We start from the raw sequence: 16,135 nt of genomic DNA on the forward strand, positions 1-16,135 counted from the left end.
GTACATTTTCAACTCTTCATCTTATGTGAAATATGCACCTCCTTTAAAGAATTCCCCTTCCTTACATATGTGTCATAATGGAATCATTTTAATATTGCTCATAGTTTTTTACTAATAAACCTTGTACATTTTCAACTCTTCATCTTATGTGAGCATTTACTCATTTTTGGATACCCAAAATATCTCATATTTTTAATATTGCTCATAGTTTTTTACTAATAAACCTTGTACATTTTCAACTCTTCATCTTATGTGAGCATTTACTCATTTTTGGGTATCTTCTTTTACAAATTGGATTTATCTCCTCCCTACACATGGATTGATGCTATTGGCCCATAGGAACCTTAATTGGACCATAATCCAAAAATTTCTGAAAATCTAGACCCTTAGGCTAAGGTCCTTTATACCCATTTCCAATTAATTCTAATTGCACATTGGAAAGTTCTTTTTGAATTTCTGTTTCAGGGAAACTTATTTTAATAATATGAGATAATTTTCTATCCAAAAATATTAAAATTCTGAATATTCTCTCTCTAGAATATTTTATCTCTCTAGGTTAAAACAGTTAGAAACAAGTCTTTTATATTTCTGAAGAGGGATTGATAACAGGAGAAGATGCTGGACATTTTGAGAGGCTGGGGAGGAATCTTACATTCTCTCCTACTTGAAAAACGCGAGATGCCCTCATCTCGCAAACTGGGGGTAATTTCGCAAGATGCACAAGTATGAGACTGAGAGAAATTTTTTTAATTAAGATTAATCACCAATTAAAAAAGTCTCAAAGAGAGTAAGATTCAAGACAAGAACAAGATTTAAACTTTATTCATTCTTGGAACATATACAGTAAAGATAGAAGAACTCTTTACACTTCCATAAGCCCGTCCATCATATGATCACAAAAGCAGCATTCACAAGCTGCGCATGTATAAGGCAACTCATCTATGGGAATAATTCTGTTGGTTATTGCCGCACCTATCTCAGCGGTATGAGGTGATCTAACAAAAGGACCTCTGAGAGGCAAGCCAAAAACGGGGTAAAGGCATATCTTCTCATGAGGAAGAAAACACGCCAGTAAGAAGACCCGCTCCGAAAACCCAAGATGCCTTGATCTCATGACGCAGTAGTATCGGGGACCCAAACCCAAAGCTTCAATAACCATGGCTAAGCGGACATTGTTACGAAAGTGCTGCTGACCCCAGGGTGTTACCCTAGTTATGTCTTGATAGGTTCGCCATTTGGTCTGAGCTACAGAAGTTCCCAAGTGAGGGAAAAGTGAGCGCTCATACTGTTCTATAAAATCCTTCTTCACAGACTCACTTGCATCTTGAAGGTGAGGAATCATTATGGATAAAACTAATTCTTGTTGCCAAGTCATGAAGGAGATTAAGAAAGAAAGGAGATCGATGGGAGAAAGATTACTGTGAACGACAAGTAAAAGTTACGACTTATATAAAGGAAGGAGCTAGCGTAACTTAGAAGCCAACGGTAACTTGCCACTGAAGTTTTACCGTCTTTCCATGATTTGGGTTTGGCACATTTTTCTATAGAAGGCATTCAGAACTTTGAGATGAGGAGATAAAAGAAGTTCGTAAGCTAAATCACCTACTTTCTTTGGTCCACAATATCTGGGAGATAACTTCTTATACTTCCCAAGAGATAAAGAACTTCTTTTGGGCCGTACTCGAATGAAGACCAAAACCTTGATATCCAAAACATCGATTCTCACTTCTGAACTCATTGTTCTGAATCCTTAAAACAGGTGGGACTCTTGAGAAGTATTCAGGGAAAAGGTTCTTCCTTTTTTAAACAGAATCTTTCTTTTATTTTAGAGAGAGAATAATTATAAGATCAAAAAGGGAGATTCTTACTTCTGTATACCTCGAAGGCGGGGGGAGGAATCTTACAGTATGGAAGATGTGGATGGATGTGTGGATAATGTGGATTGATGTGGATGGATGTGTGGATGGATGTATGGATGATGTGGATTGATGTGGATGATGTGGATGATGTGGATGATGTGTGGATGATGTGATTGGATGTGATTTGATGTGGGAATGATGTGATGTGATAGGGATCGATGAAGAAAAAAAATTGTGGGAAGATGAGAAAAGATGGGGACTAATGTGAAAGGATATGGAGTGATGAGAAAAGATGGAAATATTGTAGGAACTATATTTGTATGTGAAATCTATTTTTAAATGACTGTTTTATGTCAAGAATGCTGGGGAAGCATTTTGACTGTCTTGTGAATGAGGTCGTGGGAGACCTATCTATTAAAGTTGCAACTGCTGACGGAGAGTCAACGGAGGACGTCTTGCGTAGCAAGGTTGGCCGAGGTCTTGACTAGCCTCGGTTTGATTTAAATGGTGAGCTTCTGGTACAGTGGATGAGGGACCAAGGAAGCGGCCTATGAGTGAAGCGCTAGGTGACTTGCAAAGGATCCTAGAGGGTGCTGACCATACGGTGCTCGGGCTCTGGGTCACCGAAGATACCCACACGTACGTCGGGGAAGATATTGGAACAAGGAGTAAGAGTTGTTTTCTGAATTCGCGCATGCATCTGGTTGATTGACCTTGCTGGTCCTCAATGGATGAGTCCATGGCTCTTTTATATGGATATGTTGGTTGATCTTGCTGATCTTCAACGGAGACTCCAATTTTGTTAAAGTGAATACTTGCCGGTTACTATGAGCTAGGAACTATTGAAAAGGCCCCTAAGTGGACAGGTGGTAAGCGTTCTGGTTGCTAATGATGCCATAGGTACACCGATGAAGGAATGTTTGGAAATAAGGATTCAACTAGATAATTAGAGGATTATGATCAGTGACACTATGGTTTTATTAAATGATTGTTTAAAGACTGTTGAATCTATGAAAAAGACCATTTTTATATTGGGTGTGTAAGTGGTATGACTAGTTTTAAGTTTGCATGAATATCCGGCTAGGGGACTTGGGAACTCTTTTGCATGGTACTTGGGACAACCTATTCAAAATTTTAATTGGATCCCATCGCTACAGTGTTGGGCGGTTGGCTAACCCATGGGACTGAGGATGGGGTTAGGCTGGACTGATGGATCCCTAAATTGAGACTCAATTCTGTTATGGTTTGATAGATGAAGTAAATCCCGGACAAAAATTATTCTAATATGGAAAAGAATCAACGGCTGTGCCTCTCAATGAGGAAAGAAGCGTTGGTCTCTATGATCCAAGTGCAATCTTTTACCTGATCTGACTATGGGACTTACGGGTTTGGTCAGATCAATTCGGTTAGTTAAGGCTTTTGACTACATTAGAGAAAAGTTATCCTAGAGGAATCGCCCGTGCTTTCCGGGCAAGGGAAGTTTTCTCAGGTTCGGATTTGGAAGAACCGATGGATTAGTCTCTTGTCCGGATATCCGTGGGCAAGGCCCCGAGTGTGGGACCCAGCACCCCTGAATTCGTTGTGCAGTGGGGATAGGGACCTCACAGCTGGTATCAGAGGGAATTGGCTAATGAGGATCAATCGAGAAGCCAAAAATGTTAAAAATTTATGAAGAAGCAGTAAAAGGTTATAATTGTGTGATAAAATTCATACAATTTGATATTCAGACTGAAATTCATAAATTGTATGGAATCCCTGACTTACTTGAGGCCTAGACATGATGGTATTTACCTTATAGTTCCAAGGACCGTGACTACCCATATATACCGATGGTATAACTGCAGCTCTTTACTGGTAGTATATACGAGTAAATCTAAGACTTGAAATTATAAGCATTAATACTATCCAGACGATGAATTCGAATGTGGTTGATATGATTTTAAATTTTTGCTGAGAACTGATGAGTTGATTTGGATTCTGATTGAAAAATGAAGATCCTGAATTTTGGTTGGAATTTAATAAGCTAAGCAAAACCACAATGAGGATGAATGGGACGAGTCCCTGTGATGATGTTCGTAGGTAGCTGGAATGACGTTAATGACTTCAGCAACTCACTATGAGATTAGTGGATTGTGCTGGTAGATTGCTGATGTTAACACTTGACCCAATGGATCAAGTTAAGGGATGTCAAATTAAAAATCTGTATAATTGAAAATTTCCATGAAGGACTGTTCAGATAGAAATTTCAGTCTAATGGACCATTATCTTGATGGTCAGGGTGAGTGCTATCTAGGTCCAAAGATGGACTGCATGTGTCCAGCCAAGTCTCCATTTGGTTATTCTACACAACACATAAGAGAGTGTTCAGATTTTTTTATTTAATGCAAGTTGAACGAAGAATGCTAGTATGTACAGGCATGACGGAAATAGAGCTAATAGATTCGATAGATGAATTGCCAAAAAGTAGCTTTTGTAGCATGATAGCTCTTTCAAAAATGAGTTTGCTTTTGGATGTAACATTATGCAAATTGTTTTTGGGGTGTTGACGTATGGCACAGGTTCCTTTTTGTTGGACTCTTTTTGGTACGCATTTCAGAGTAGTGCAAGAGATTGAAGTTTAGTCGGAGGTAAGATTTTAGCGATAGGCATAGGAAATGCATTGGGACAAATATGAGGAGGTGTGAATGGAGATGTTTGAACACTTCTGAGCTTTGGCAACCATATGGCAGCTGTGTTCTTGCCATCCCATTGGGCTTTCAAAATTTTCTTGGGTCTTCAGAGTGCCCAACTCTAACACCTATGCCTGTAGACTTATGGCTGGTAATGTAATTTGATTAGGGAAAGAGTAGAATACCGACAACATAATAGTTGGAGTTGTAGGAAGAATGCTCTTTCCTTGATAGTCAGGGAGTGTACTTGTGTAGGAGCCTGATTGAAAGTTGTCGGCTTTGTAAGACAAACTTTGACATTGCTTGTGTTTTGAGGAATAGACTCTGAACTTGATTTGGTTGCAATATCCTTCTTCTGATGTGTTGCCTCTGAGATAGAAGTGAGTAAAGCTACCCACTTGCCTTTTTCTTCCCATGTTAGTTTGGAGTATCCCTTCCTATTCGAGACCTTCTGATGATGTCCGATTGACGCGTCAGCTTGTGTTTCCACCTGAACTCTTTCAGGCTTGGTAAGGCGTGGTTTCCAGTATTGATTTGGTTTCTGTAAGTGAGGTGGTATTGACTGCTTTTGTTCTTGAGTAGATTCAGGAACATAATTATGTTTTATTGCAGTAGTCCCTGCATTCTTCTTTGGTAGCCACAAGGTAGTAGCAGCTCGTGCTTGCAGAACCTTCTTTGGGATCCACCGTTGTTGAGTGGTCTTGTTGGAGGTGAAACTGTTGGCTCTGGTGAACCTCCTGTTTAGCTTTGTATTCCTTGGATGTTCCTTGGCAGCATTGGGTCTTGGTTTGCAAGCTGCTTTAGGTAACCAGATTTGAATTCTAAGTGCTTCCCCCCTTCCGTAGCCTTGTGCATATAAGAGAGATGTTGGCACATGCCATCCTTGAGTATTGTCATTGTCATTATTCACCCAAATCATTGGATCTTTTAAGGTTGTCTCTATCACAGTAGTGATGGTCTCCACCTTTTGAAAAGATGGGAGTGCCGAAGCACTTGATCCTGTAAGGTGAGTAGAGTTTACCAACAAGGTGTATTGTCGTGAGTTCCAGTCCATACCGCATCTAGTGGTTCTAACCCATGATCTGCCTAGAACAACATCCACCACTGCTTGGCTCTTGTTAGCAACATAAAAAGTCACGTACATAGATTGATCCTGAATGGACATATTAATACAGCACTTGCCTAGGGCTGGGGTTTCATCACCAGAGAAACTCTGGAAGTTCAATGATGCATTGGTGAGCAAAGGTTAGCCTAATGATGTCCACGCTTCATAAGACAAAACATTGCAGTCGGCTCCCGAATCTATAAGTGCAGACACTGCAAAGATTGCTCTTTGAGTAGGGATCCTTACTTCAATATGAAAGGGATCTACAAAGTCTTCATCATCATTCAAGTGGATGGCCATGATAGCTACCTTGCGGCGCTCTCGTGCTAGTGCTACTCTAGCCTTAGCTTCTTCTTTTGCTTGACTCTTCAAGCGGCTACCATTGATGAAGTTAGTCATTGGCTCTCCATCTAAGGTTTCCAACCTTACTGCACCACTCGCACTAAGCTCGTTGATCGCAAATGGACCAAGTCCTCGCATTTCCAGCTTGCGTTTTTGTTTCTTCAATGTGTAAAGCAACACTAGATCACCTCTCCTGAAGCGACCTTTCTTCACATGCGTATCATGCCAACGCTTTTGGTGTCGTTTTTCAGCATACATGCTAATGACTGCCAATAGCCTGTCTTCATCTAGCCTCTCCAATTCATCGATCCGTGTAGAGAATTCATGATCTGTCCACTCAAGTTGTTTTGCAACTCAAAGTGTAGGTATAATAAATTCTATCGGAAGGATAGCGTCCAATCCAAAAACTATGTAAGATCCCTGTTTCCACCGAGCAACGGATTCACGATACTGGCAGCGGAAGTAGCACTTCTCGCGCGGGACAGGGGTCCCACATTCGGGGCCTCGCCCACGGATATCCGGACAAGAGACTAATCCGTCGGTTTGTCAAAAACCGAAACCGGAAAAAACTTCCTTTACCCGGAAAGCATGGGCGATTCCACCAGGATAACTCTTTACTCTAACGTAGTCAAGATCATTACGAATCAACTGATCTGACTGCACCTTTAACGGTACTTGGTCAATTCAAAGAAGAAACTTGCACTTGGATCATTGGAATCAACGCTTTTTTCCCCATCAAGAGGCACAGCCGTTGATTCCTATCCATAGAACAATTTCTATCCGGGATTTACTTCATCTATCGTAATAATAGAAATTAAATCTCGATTTATGGATCCATCAGTCCAGCCTAACCCCATCCGATCCCATGGGTTAGCCAACCACCCAACCACTGTAGTGATGGGATCCAATTTGGAATTTGGTTAGGTTTTGTCCCGGGTACCAAGGAAAAGAGTTCCAAGGCCCCCTAGCCGGAAGTTCATGCAAACATAAAACTAGCCACACCACTTACACACCCAATATGAAAATTGCCTTTTCTTAGCATCAGCTAACTTTAAAACAATCCTTTAATGAAACCATAGTACCACTGATCACGATCTTCCAATTTATCCAGTTGATTCATAATTTCCCATCATTCCTTCATCAGAGTATCTATGGCATCATTGGCAACTAGAACGCTCACCACCTGTCCACACAGGGGCCTTTTCAATAGTTCCTAGCCCATAATACTCGGCAATATAATCACTTATAAAAATCAAGATGGACTCTCGTTGAAGATCAGCAAGATCAACCAACAGATCCATATAAAGAGCCATGGACTCATCCATTGAAGACCAGCAAGGTCAATCAACCAGATCCATGCCCGGTTTCACAAAACAGCTCTTACTCCTTGTTCCAATATCTTCCTCGACGCACGCGTGGGTATCCTAGGCGACCCAGAGCCCGAGCACCGTATGGTCAGCACCCTCTAGGATCCTTCGCAGGTGACCTAGCGCTTCACTCATAGGCCGCTTCCTTGGTCCCTCATCCACCGTACCGGAAGCTCACCATTTTAATCGAACCGAGGCTGGTCAAGACCTCGGTCGACCTTGCTACGCGAGACGTCCTCCATTGACTCTCCGTCAGCAGTTGCAACTTTATCAGTTAGGTCTCCACGACCTTAATCACAAGACGGTCAAAATGCTTCCCCAGCATTCTTGACATAAAACAGCCATTTACAAACAGCATTTACAAACAGTTTACAAATACAGTTTCTATATTAACTCTCATTTTTCCACATTATCCCTCATTAATCCACATTACTTATTCCACATTCCATGTATATGTGTACTCATCCAATCACCTCCTTTTCCATCTCTTCACTTCAGATTCCTTCACATCACATATCATATATTCACATCCATATCCACATCCATACATCCACATCCACATCCACATTCACATCCATACATCCACATCTACATGCTTATCTCCATTTTCACATCCTCATTTATACATCCACATCCCATATCCACATTCATACATACACATCCATATATCCACATCTACATCCACATACATACATACATCCACATCCACATTCCACATTCACATCTATACATCCACATCTACATTCACATTCACATACATCCACATCCACATTCCCATACATCCACATCTATACATCCACATTCCACATTCACATCTACATTCACATACATGCATCCACATCTACATTCACATTCACATACATCCACATCCACATTTCCATTCACATCTATACATCCACATCCATTCACATCTATACATCCACATCTACATCCACATTTACATCTATGCATATACATCTTCATGCATATATCCATTTTCATGTTTATACATCCACACTCCCATCTCCATATCCACACATCCACATACATACATCCATTTTCACATTCCCATTTATATAACCCCATATACTTTCACATCTAATCTTTTACATCACATCCATTCTCGCCCTATCACAACCCATATACATCTTATCCTATCACATACACTTCTTACCTCATCCCCCCATACACATCTTAATTCATCTTATCACATCCTAACTTATTTCATAAGCATCTTATCACCTCTTATCACACCTCTTATCACATCCTATCACTTTCCATACGCATCTTATCAATTCTTATCACATCTCATACACCTCTTATCACATCTTATCACATTTCATATCTTTAAAAAAAAAAAAAGAGAATTCTTTTATTTGATATAAGATTTCTCTACACATTTATTTATACATAAATTCCATTTAAGGAGACTAACACTTTCGAAATTAAAATCAATCTTTTATGCATCTTCTTATGCATGATTTCAATTTGGTAGGGAATTATACTTTTAGAATAAAAGAATTTCTCTTATGCATCTAAGTTAAACATAAAATCCATTTATGAGGAAAATCATACTTTTAGTATAAAAAGAATATCTTTTATGCATACCTATATGCATGAAATCCAATATGATAAAAGTAACACTTTTGATATAAAAATTTTTCCTTTATGCATACTTCTATGCATGAAAATTAAAAATGATAAAAGTAACACTTTTGATATAAAAATTTTCCTTTATGCATACTTCTATGCATGAAAATTAAAAATGATAAAAGTAACACTTTTGATATAAAAATTTATCCATTATGCATACTTCTATGCATGAAAATAAAAATGGTAAAAATAACACTTTTGATATAAAAATTTATCCTTTATGCATAATATTAAAATTCAATTTCTCCATGATTATAATGAAATTCTTTCAATTAATCTAGGATGATGATTCCTAGAATATGGTAGGAAGTCCTCTTTTTATGCTTTGAATGAAAATTTTTTATGCATAATTTTTATAAAAATTTTGCCATAGCTCCGCTGCTATGACTGATAAATCTCAATTTTTCTAAGGGATAAAGCTTATCATTAAGAAAATAATTAAAATGATTCTCTAATTGGATCCTTAATCCATAATGGATTGAATCATCAATATACATAAACTAATAAAAGCATAAGAAAAAGCCATTAATTTGGCCTCAAGCATAGCTTTATCTTGGGTTAAGGAAAAACTTTATGAAAAGCTTGATTTGGATTGAGAATGGGTCATGAGTATGACCATTTCTTGAGTGAGAGAGAGAATTTACATAAGAATCATTAGAATTTAAACATAAATGAAAATTAACTTCAATAGCATTTATTAAATTATGTAACTCTTCACTACTATTCAAACTTCAATAGCATTTAAAAAAAACTATACCAATTAAACTTCTCAAGCTTGAGAGGGGTTGAGAAGAGAGAAACATTGAGAAATTATAGAAAGATGAATATTCACTAATTACCTTACAACTTGCTTGATTCTTTGTTCACGGTAGAGGCCCCCAACCAATCAATTGGTTAAGTATGTTGATGGAGCCACTAATGGGAATTGAAGAAAGAGGGAAGCTCCAAAAACTAGTGAATTATTAAATGAATTCACAGTTTCTGGCTTAGGTGGAGTAGAGTAACGATGCATAAACACTATATATTTTTCAACAAGGGGGAGGCTTCTATTTATAGGAAAAATTGAGCTCCTAACCAAACAAACTGATTCTAGAATTTTCTAAATCAGTTTGGTCAATATTTGACCATTTTTAGGTCAGTTAAGCTAACTTTTTGGAACTAGACTTGAATGAGGAGAGAGGAGAGATGAAATATCTCAATTTTATGAGTTTAAAACTCATTCAAGCATGTGAAATATGCACCTCCTTTAAAGAACTCCCCTTCCTTACATATGTGTCATAATGGAATCATTTTAATATTGCTCATAGTTTTTTTACTAATAAACCTTGTACATTTTCAACTCTTCATCTTATGTGAAATATGCACCTCCTTTAAAGAATTCCCCTTCCTTACATATGTGTCATAATGGAATCATTTTAATATTGCTCATAGTTTTTTTACTAATAAACCTTGTACATTTTCAACTCTTCATCTTATGTGAGCATTTAAGGGACTCCCCTTCCTTACATATGTGTCATAATAAAATCATTATACCCAAAATATCTCATATTTTTAATATTGCACATAGTTTTTTACTAATAAACCTTGTACATTTTCAACTCTTCACCTCATGTGAGCATTTACTCATTTTTGGGTATTTTCTTTTTTACAAGTTGGATTTATCTCCTCCCTACACATGGATTGATGCTATTGGTCCATAGGAACCTTAATTGGACCATAGTCTAAAGATTTCTGAAAATCTAGACCCTTAGGCTAAGGTTCTTTATACCTATTTTCAATTAATTCTAATTGCACATTGGAAAATTCTTTTTTAATTTCTGTTTCAGGGGAACTCATCTGAATTAGAAGAGATATTTTTCTATCCAAAAATATTCAAAATCTAAATATTCTCTCTCTAGAATATTTTTCTCTCTCTAGGCTAAAACAGATAGAAACAAGGTCTTTATATTTCTGAAGAGGGATTGATTACAGGGAAAGATACTAGACATCAAAAAGGGGGTGGAGGAGGAATCTTACATTCTACCCCACTTAAAAAATGCGAGATGTCCTCATCTCGCAAACTGGGATAATTTCATAAGATGCACGAATATGAGACTTAGAGAAAAATTTGAATCAAGATTAACCACCAAGAAACGTCTTAAAGAGAGCAAGATTCAAAATAAGAATAAGATTTAAACTTTATTCATTCTCGGAACTTATACAGTAAAGATAGAAGAACTCTTTACACTTCCATAAGCCCGTCCATCATATGATCACAAAAGCAGTCCTCACAAGCTGCACAAGTATAAGGTAACTCATCTATGGGAATAATTCTGTTGGTTATTGCCGCACCTATCTCAGTGGTATGAGGTGATCTAACAAAAGGACCTCTGAGAGGCAAGCCAAAAACGGGATAAAGGCATATCTTCTCATGAGGAAGAAAACATGCCAGTAAGAAGACCCGCTCAGAAAACCCAAGATGCCTTGATCTCATGACACAGTAGTATCGGGGACCCAAACCCAAAGCTTCAATAACCATGGCCAAGCGGACATTGTTACGAAAGTGCTGCTGACCCCAGGGTGTTACCCTAGTTATGTTTTGATAGGTCCGCCATTTGGTTTGCGCTACAGAAGTTCCCAAGTGAGGGAAAAGTGAGCGCTCATACTGCTCTATAAAATCCTTCTTCACAGATTCACTTGCGTCTTGAAGGTGAGGAATCATTATGGATAAAACTAGTTCTTGTTGCCAAGCCATGAAGGAGATTAAGAAAGAAAGGAGATCGATGGAAGTAAGATTACTGTGAGCGACAAGTAAAAGTTACGACTTATATAAAGGAAGGAGCTAGCGTAACTTAGAAGCCAACGGTAACTTGCCACTGAAGTTTTACCGTCTTTCCCTGATTTGGGTTTGGCACATATTTCTATAGAAAGCATTAAGAACCTTGAGATGAGAAGATAAAAGAGGTTCGTAGGCTAAGTTAGCTACCTTCTTTGGTCCACAATATCTGGGAATAACTTCTTATACTTCCTAAGAGATAAAGAACTTCTTTTGGGCCGTACTCGAATGAAGACCAAAACCTTGATATCCAAAACATCGATTCTCACTTCTGAACTCATTGTTCTGAATCCTTAAAATAGGTGGGACTCTTGAGAAGTATTCAGGGAAAAGGTTCTTCCTTTTTTTTTTAAACAAAATCTTTCTTTTATTTTAGAGAGAGAATAATTATAAGATCAGAAAGGGAGATTCTTACTCCTGTATACCTCGAAGGCTGGGGGAGAATCTTACATTCTACCCCACTTGAAAAGAGCGAGATGTCCTCATCTCGCAAGGTAGAGGACAACTCTTTTTCTTAAGATCCAATTTTATTCTGGGTTCCTTATATTTTGGTCAACCCAACAGAATACTGGGATAATTATCCCTTAAATAGAACTCATCATTACATAACAATTCATTTAAATCATATCATTCATAACTTTAACACGATAATGGTCCATTAGACCGAAAAAAATTCCTTCTGAACATTCCTCTACGGGAATTTCAGTTAAGCTAGATCTCAATTTGTCATCCCTTAACTTGATCTATCGGTCAAGTGTTAACAGTAGCAATCTGACAGCACAACCCACTAATCTCATAGTGATATGCTGAAATCATTATCATCATTCCAGTTATGAATATCATCACTGGGAGTCGTCCCATTAATCCTCATTGTGGTTTTGTTCGGATTTTTATATTTCAACTAATTTCAGAAATCATCATTTTTCAATCAGAATTTTCAATCAGAATCCAATTCAATTCATCAATTCTCAAACAGAATTAAAAATCATATCAACCACATTCGAATTCATCATCTGGATAGCATTAACGCTTATAATTTCAAGTCTTAGATTTACTCGTATATACTGTCAGTAAAGAGCTGCAGTATACTCTCGGTATATACGGGTAGTCACGGCCCTTGGAATTATAAGGTAAATACCATCATGTCTAGGCCTCAAGCAAGTCACGAATTCTATATAATTGCGGTACTTCCATCTGAAGACCCAATTACCAAATTACGAATTTCAGCTTGAATATCAAATTGTATGAATTATATCACACAATTACAACCTTTTTGATTCATGAAAATTTTTTGATATATTTGGCTTCTCGGTTGATCCTTATTTAACCAAAATGCTCTGATACCAACTGTAAGATCCCTGTTTCCACCGAGCAACGGATTCACGATACTGGCAGCGGAAGTAGCACTTCTCGCGCGGGACAGGGGTCCCACATTCGGGGCCTCGCCCACGGATATCCGGACAAGAGACTAATCCGTCGGTTTGTCAAAAACCGAAACCGGAAAAAACTTCCTTTACCCGGAAAGCATGGGCGATTCCACCAGGATAACTCTTTACTCTAACGTAGTCAAGATCATTACGAATCAACTGATCTGACTGCACCTTTAACGGTACTTGGTCAATTCAAAGAAGAAACTTGCACTTGGATCATTGGAATCAACGCTTTTTTCCCCATCAAGAGGCACAGCCGTTGATTCCTATCCATAGAACAATTTCTATCCGGGATTTACTTCATCTATCGTAATAATAGAAATTAAATCTCGATTTATGGATCCATCAGTCCAGCCTAACCCCATCCGATCCCATGGGTTAGCCAACCACCCAACCACTGTAGTGATGGGATCCAATTTGGAATTTGGTTAGGTTTTGTCCCGGGTACCAAGGAAAAGAGTTCCAAGGCCCCCTAGCCGGAAGTTCATGCAAACATAAAACTAGCCACACCACTTACACACCCAATATGAAAATTGCCTTTTCTTAGCATCAGCTAACTTTAAAACAATCCTTTAATGAAACCATAGTACCACTGATCACGATCTTCCAATTTATCCAGTTGATTCATAATTTCCCATCATTCCTTCATCAGAGTATCTATGGCATCATTGGCAACTAGAACGCTCACCACCTGTCCACACAGGGGCCTTTTCAATAGTTCCTAGCCCATAATACTCGGCAATATAATCACTTATAAAAATCAAGATGGACTCTCGTTGAAGATCAGCAAGATCAACCAACAGATCCATATAAAGAGCCATGGACTCATCCATTGAAGACCAGCAAGGTCAATCAACCAGATCCATGCCCGGTTTCACAAAACAGCTCTTACTCCTTGTTCCAATATCTTCCTCGACGCACGCGTGGGTATCCTAGGCGACCCAGAGCCCGAGCACCGTATGGTCAGCACCCTCTAGGATCCTTCGCAGGTGACCTAGCGCTTCACTCATAGGCCGCTTCCTTGGTCCCTCATCCACCGTACCGGAAGCTCACCATTTTAATCGAACCGAGGCTGGTCAAGACCTCGGTCGACCTTGCTACGCGAGACGTCCTCCATTGACTCTCCGTCAGCAGTTGCAACTTTATCAGTTAGGTCTCCACGACCTTAATCACAAGACGGTCAAAATGCTTCCCCAGCATTCTTGACATAAAACAGCCATTTACAAACAGCATTTACAAACAGTTTACAAATACAGTTTCTATATTAACTCTCATTTTTCCACATTATCCCTCATTAATCCACATTACTTATTCCACATTCCATGTATATGTGTACTCATCCAATCACCTCCTTTTCCATCTCTTCACTTCAGATTCCTTCACATCACATATCATATATTCACATCCATATCCACATCCATACATCCACATCCACATCCACATTCACATCCATACATCCACATCTACATGCTTATCTCCATTTTCACATCCTCATTTATACATCCACATCCCATATCCACATTCATACATACACATCCATATATCCACATCTACATCCACATACATACATACATCCACATCCACATTCCACATTCACATCTATACATCCACATCTACATTCACATTCACATACATCCACATCCACATTCCCATACATCCACATCTATACATCCACATTCCACATTCACATCTACATTCACATACATGCATCCACATCTACATTCACATTCACATACATCCACATCCACATTTCCATTCACATCTATACATCCACATCCATTCACATCTATACATCCACATCTACATCCACATTTACATCTATGCATATACATCTTCATGCATATATCCATTTTCATGTTTATACATCCACACTCCCATCTCCATATCCACACATCCACATACATACATCCATTTTCACATTCCCATTTATATAACCCCATATACTTTCACATCTAATCTTTTACATCACATCCATTCTCGCCCTATCACAACCCATATACATCTTATCCTATCACATACACTTCTTACCTCATCCCCCCATACACATCTTAATTCATCTTATCACATCCTAACTTATTTCATAAGCATCTTATCACCTCTTATCACACCTCTTATCACATCCTATCACTTTCCATACGCATCTTATCAATTCTTATCACATCTCATACACCTCTTATCACATCTTATCACATTTCATATCTTTAAAAAAAAAAAAAGAGAATTCTTTTATTTGATATAAGATTTCTCTACACATTTATTTATACATAAATTCCATTTAAGGAGACTAACACTTTCGAAATTAAAATCAATCTTTTATGCATCTTCTTATGCATGATTTCAATTTGGTAGGGAATTATACTTTTAGAATAAAAGAATTTCTCTTATGCATCTAAGTTAAACATAAAATCCATTTATGAGGAAAATCATACTTTTAGTATAAAAAGAATATCTTTTATGCATACCTATATGCATGAAATCCAATATGATAAAAGTAACACTTTTGATATAAAAATTTTTCCTTTATGCATACTTCTATGCATGAAAATTAAAAATGATAAAAGTAACACTTTTGATATAAAAATTTTCCTTTATGCATACTTCTATGCATGAAAATTAAAAATGATAAAAGTAACACTTTTGATATAAAAATTTATCCATTATGCATACTTCTATGCATGAAAATAAAAATGGTAAAAATAACACTTTTGATATAAAAATTTATCCTTTATGCATAATATTAAAATTCAATTTCTCCATGATTATAATGAAATTCTTTCAATTAATCTAGGATGATGATTCCTAGAATATGGTAGGAAGTCCTCTTTTTATGCTTTGAATGAAAATTTTTTATGCATAATTTTTATAAAAATTTTGCCATAGCTCCGCTGCTATGACTGATAAATCTCAATTTTTCTA

This window comes from Cibotium barometz, chromosome 18 (genome assembly GCF_041138505.1).
Source record: "Cibotium barometz isolate CiBa-2024 chromosome 18, ASM4113850v1, whole genome shotgun sequence".
Taxonomy (NCBI): Eukaryota; Viridiplantae; Streptophyta; class Polypodiopsida; order Cyatheales; family Cibotiaceae; genus Cibotium; species Cibotium barometz.